Source organism: Phascolarctos cinereus, unplaced genomic scaffold (assembly GCF_003287225.1).
Source record: "Phascolarctos cinereus isolate Bilbo 61053 unplaced genomic scaffold, phaCin_HiC Scaffold_1;HRSCAF=81, whole genome shotgun sequence".
Lineage (NCBI taxonomy): Eukaryota > Metazoa > Chordata > Mammalia > Diprotodontia > Phascolarctidae > Phascolarctos > Phascolarctos cinereus.
Window position 1 is genome coordinate 261440416 of NW_027555514.1, and position 6000 is coordinate 261446415.

The 6000-nt window shown below is 39.4% G+C and overlaps 1 long non-coding RNA gene across 4 annotated transcripts in view; it reads left to right on the top strand.

Annotated features, from left to right (window-relative positions):
• LOC110221777 (uncharacterized) overlaps positions 1–3586 on the top strand; it is a 214606-nt gene extending 211020 nt beyond the window's left edge. For all 4 annotated transcript variants that reach the window (XR_013482873.1, XR_013482874.1, XR_013482878.1 and 1 more), the window contains one exon: positions 1982–3586. This is a non-coding gene — a long non-coding RNA (uncharacterized LOC110221777). The remainder of the gene's footprint in view (positions 1–1981) is intronic.
• Positions 3587–6000: the final 2414 nt, after the last annotated feature.

Sequence of the window (6000 nt, forward strand, 5' to 3'; positions counted from 1 at the left end):
TTTTAAAAAATATTCTTGCATGGGTAAAAAGTAACCAAAATTATTTTTTTGGACTGGACTTATGATCTCACTGGGATAGGGGACTCCAAATGAATAAATCCCCTCTACTAATGCAGATTGCATCCATTTTGCCCCTTGCTGTCTAAGAATTGCCGGGGGATACTGAGAATTTAAGGGACTCATGCAGAGTTGGTATTTGTCATAGGCAGGGCCTTCCCGCCTCCAAAGCTGGGCCTCTGTCTCCTCTACCAGTGTCCCTCTCAATGAAATATTAAGCAGATTTTAAGTATTTTTTACTGTGACTCCAGGGAACTACCCACTTTTGTCTCTGTATAACTAGGGCTAAGGATGGATGCCAGCAGGTACACACTGCCCTCTCTGGACTGGCTACAGCTGCCTTCGAGGCTGTCTGAAGAATGTTGATTGGCTCATGGTGTTTCTAGACATTTGTCACAAAACAAAATGACTCTGTTTTTCCCTGTGGAAATTTGATGATTGGGTTTCAGGGCGAGTGAGATGCCAGCAAGCTCTTTTTGTGGGATTCATGAACCAGCAGCTCCTTTGGCATCCATACTCACTCCACACCCCAGGTTTCTTTTATACTTTATTTGGGGGCAGGGGAGTTGGCATTCCAGGTCCGTTTTCTGGATGGCAAGGCAGGAGACAGTAATAGCAAGGTTTCCCCCCTCCCCCACCATTTTGGAACTAACTTTTTTTTTTTGAAAGGGAAAGGTGCTGGCCTAACCAGGCACCGCAGAGGAAAGAGGAGGCTGGCATTTCCAGGCTTTCATCTGTGCCTGCCACGGCCTCAGAGGTCCCTTCCAGTCCCAGATCTATGATCCTGTGAATCCTATGGGCCCCTTTAGAATTAACTCCAACTACCTCTTCTGTGATTAATATGGCACAGGGCCAGCCCCTGTGCATCTCAAGAGCACAGACAGCCAAGCCTCCATCAGAGGTTTAATGCACAAAAAGATGAAAATATCTTGATTTGGATCCACTCTGATAGAAGAATAACAACAGGGGAATGGGATCATAGTACCAGAGAACAGACCTTAGAGGTCATCAAGTCCAACCCTCTCAGTATTTTGGAGAGGAGCAACTGAGGGCCAGAAAGATTAAGCTTCCCCCAGCTCACACAGCTACTAAGTGCTGGGATTTGAATCCAGGTTTTCCTGACTCCAAATCCAGCCAGCATTCAATAATAGAAGGTCCCAATGGAACTAATTTTTCTGTTCTTTATGTAGTCATAGTGCTTGACATATAACAGGTACTTAATAAAAGACCACTGAATGATGAGTTGATTGTGCCTGTCCATTGGAGAGGCAACCATGACTTTGCCTCAGGTGCTGAATTTAGAGCAAGTTACTTACATATACTTAAGAGGCAGTTAGATGGCTCAGTGGGTCGATCACTGGGCCTGGAATCAGAAAGAACTGAGTTCAAATGCAGCCTCAGACACTTACTAGCTGGACAAGTCACTTAACCCAGTTTGCCTCAGTTTCTTTATCTGTAAAATGAGCTGGAAAAGGAAATGGCAAACCACTCCAATATCTTTGCCAAGAAAACCTCATATAGGGTCATGAAGTGAAAGACAGGACTGAACAACAACAATACTTATAATCCTTAAGCAGTACAGAAACAACAAAGCTCAGCCTCTGCCTACCCAGAATAATTAGTTACAATGGAAAGAGACCAGGTGGTGGGTTGGGGTTTGCTCCTCCTTCAACCTGCCTTGCTTTCCACACTCCCCATTTTGTGGCCTCCCTGGCAACTACCCACACACCTGTGTCCAGTGGTCTTTGCCACCCCTACCATGCTTAAGCTGGTTTACCCTTCAGCTAAGTCAGGGCTTCATGCTGCGCACAGTGGAGCAATCTGTGGTACTTGTCCCACAGATAAAAAAAAAAAGCCTCACCCATAGCTCTGCCTATTTATATACCTAACAGGGAACCCATATTTTCTCTTAATTCTTTCATAGGATCATAGATCATTCACCCAGAGCTAGAAGAGACCTCAGAGGCCATCTCCTCTGACTCCATTTTACAGATGCTGAAACCAAGCCCCAGGAAGTCTGTGAGTTGCCAAAGGTCACATAGCTAGCAAGCATCAGATCCAGGATTTCATCCACTGACTTGAGAGTCAGTGTCCTATCTGATGCCTCCTCAGAGAGCCAATGAGCCTTCAGATCCATGTGGAAACAGTGAATTGCTACAAAAATTCCCACACTGGCCAGCTGGACTAAGAGCAGTGGCCTCCTGGAACTCTGCCTCAGAGATTCGCTTGATTTTCTGAGCAGATGCTCCAGCCTAGGAGAGAAGAAGATTCTTTTATTGGACCCTGCATCTTAAACCCAAATTGTCAAAGCATTTTTAAAAACACACACACACACACACCTTTTTAACATGCCAGTATTGAATAAAACCAGACTCAGACACTTACTAGACACTTCACCTGTTTGCCTCAGTTTCCTCATCTGTCAAATGAGCTGGAGAAGGAAATGGCAAACCACTCCAGTATCTTTGTCAAGAAAACCCCAAAAGGGGTCATGAAGAGTTAGACACGACTGAAATAACTCAACAACAACAAAACAGATCAGAGATCTCTTCCCTTGTTGAGGACAGACAAGCCCCTTGGGATAATCCAGAGAAAATCTGCCTTCTTCCCTCCCTTGAAATAGTCCATCATTCAAATCTGCTTAGGCAAAGGATGGAGCCAGGGTAGGTTAAATCCCAGTAAAGAAACAAAAGAGAAACCTATCGACTGAAAAATCGTTGAACAAATTACAGCATGTGAATGCCACAGAATATTGTTGTCCCCTAAGAAATAATTATGAAGAGTTCTGAAAAGCTTAGGAAGACTTGGATGAACTGGAGTAGGGCAAGGAGACCAGAGCTGGAGGTCCAATATGATCACATGGATGTCAAGGAAGATAGTTTCCAAAGATAAAACTGATCAAAGCAGTGGCTGATCTTGGATCTAGAGGACTGACATTAAAACATATTGCTCACATCTGAACTGAACTGTGGAGGACTACAGATGCAGATAAGACATACATCATCAGACGTGGCTGATGTATTGATTTGTGGACAGTTGTTAGTTTATTTTGTAAAATGTTCATTCTTTTTTGTAAGAAAGGGTTGTATTGAGTAGGGGACAGAGCAAGTGGGGTAGGGATGGAGAAAAGCAAAAAATTTAACAAATAAATTGGGTCATGCATATTTACTGTTCTGTTGGGTATGTTTGTTATTCAAAAGCTGTCCTCTCCTTTATAAGTTCTGAAAAGTAAGGTCAATGGAATGGAAATTGGGGGTTGTTATGGTTGTTTCTTCTTTATTCTAGAAGAAGACTGATGACATCACAAGGGTGACGTCTTGATTTGTGCATGAATTGGATTTGAGTGGGGCAGAGCTGCACAAAGCCATCAACCTCACTCTCTACTCCAAAGAGTATACTTTTACATAAATAAGTTAGCATATTGAAGTGTTTTCCAACCTTAAAGCACTATATAAATGTGATATTAATATCAATATTCATATTATAAATATTATTAAAATTCTTATAAATATAATCATTATTAATATTTTATTGTTGTTTAATCATTTTAGTCATGTTCAACTCTTTGCAATCACACTTGGGGTTTTCTTGGCAAAGATACTAGAGTGATTTGCCATTTCCCTCTCCAGATCGTTTTACAGATGAGGAAACTGAGGCAAACAGGGGTAAATGACTTCCCTGGAGTCACACAGCTAGTAAAGTGTCTAAGGCTTGGGGTCGTTTGGGGTTCAATTTTGATTTTAGCAAATCTCATTAGAAACTATTCCTCAACTCTCCAGAGCAAGAAGTAAAACTAACTTCATCTGGTGTGGGGAGGGAGGGAAGAGGGAATCTCAGAAGATATGGGCCAGAGGCCCTCTATTCCCCTTTTAGAGCTATGTTGAAATATATACAGAAAGGAGGAAGGAAAAATCAGCCAAATTGAAATGGAGTAAATTGGTTGGGATAGACTGTATGACTAAGAGACGGTTGCAATGGAAAATATGTAAAAAGAAAAGCAAACCAGCTGGGTTATTTAATTTTGGCTCTCTCCACACACACACCCCTTCCCTTTTTCAATATTTTGCTCTTCAGTTTAAACAAGAAAAAAAAAATCACTGTGTAAATACCCATAGCTTTTTCTGGTGTTTCTTTCTACACAAAACTTTTCTCTAGGGATAAGGAGTGGGACCCGGCATTTCACCGCTGGGTCAGTGACTGCCCTCCCTTTCCTGCTACACACTGTTAGCCAAAGCTATTACTGTCCCATGGCTGTGACAACCCAGGAGAAGCTCAACCTTAATTAATTTCCCAGGACCTTGACTTTGAGGCACCTTCCCTCCCTGCTTCCCCTACTGTGTGTGGCACTAAGATCCAGAATTCCATCACTGGAGGTCTAACTCCTAAAAAGGCACCCTGCAAGTTGTCTGTAAACTGCACCCCCTCCCCCTTTTTCAAAAGTTCAAAAAAGGAAAAAGAAAGATTTTTGTCCTAAGGGCAGCAGCTATTTCACCAAAGGCCTCTAATGAAAATTGCATTCCTAGGCAAATCAGAGTGCATAAGAAATCAGTGTTAGCTGTTGTTGCTGTTATTTTTAATTTGATCTAAACCTCTTTTTTGCCTGGCATGGGGATCTTCCAGCGTGGGAACTCCCTCCCTTGGCTACTAATCTATAATTTATAGTTTTAGAGACTTGTCTGGAGCCATGAGAGATTGTTAAATGATTTGCCCACAGCCACAGAGCTGTTTGTATCAAAGACAATACTTGAACCTAGCTTTTACTGACTTCAAGGTCAGCCAGCCCGCTATCCACTAGGCTGCTCTATCTCTTCCTGGGCTAGACTGCACCTTATGATGAGGAGATCTACTAAAGGCCACTAAGGATCAATGGGCAGACCCACTAGTGAACCAAGGGTCTTAACCTGGGGTCCATGATATATTTTAATGCTTTGTTTTCATTTTAATTAAATATTTAATTTAAAATAATTATTTTCATAAAATAAAAAATTCATAAATAAAAAGTTTAAAATACATATTTTCATAAATAAAATAAACATTTATTTGAAATACATATTTTCATAAATAAAATAAACATTTAATTTAAAATATGTATTTTCATAAACATTTTATGTAAAATGCTTTCAAAAATAAAATAAATATTCTAACTTAAAATATTTTCACAAAAAATTCATTTAAAATATTTACATAGATTAAAAATGTTTTAATGTAAAATAAATATTTCCACAAATAAAATAAATGTTTTAATGTAAAACAAATATTTTCATAAATAAAATGTTTTAATGTAAAATATTTCCATAAATGAAATAAATGTTTCAATTTAAATATTTTCATAAATAAAACCAGGATTTTAATTTAAAATAAATATTTTCATAAATAAAGTGTTTTAATTTAAAATAAATTTTTCATAAATGAAATAAATATTTTAATTTAAAATAAAATTTAAATATTTTAATTGCCTTGAAATCCTATATATTTTATTTTATGCATATAAAAGCATTATCCATAGAAGAGGTCCATAGGCATCATCACATTGACCAAAGCTCCCATTGGACAAGACAGGTTAAGAACTCCTGAATTAAACCTTTAAAGTGGACTTGGTTTCTGTGACGTAGTGGATCAAATTACAGGACTGATCTTCATATATGATCTAGTTGAAACTTCCCCCTCATTTTATAGAAGCCTAGCATGAGAAAGTGACTTATTCAAGATCATATAGGACAATAGAGCCATGTCAGACATACATTTTCACTTGTGGTGTTAGGTATTACTCTGGGGATAATCAGAAATGTGCTTTCTCCTGTTTGGGGACTAATTTTTTTAAAGTCCCATTTTTGCAGTCAAGTCCAGCAGGTATGGGTCTACTGACTATAACAATAGGGCATAAGCGGTTAGGTAGCTTGACTGTCAGGTTGCAAGCACTCAGCAGAGACTGTCATTATTACC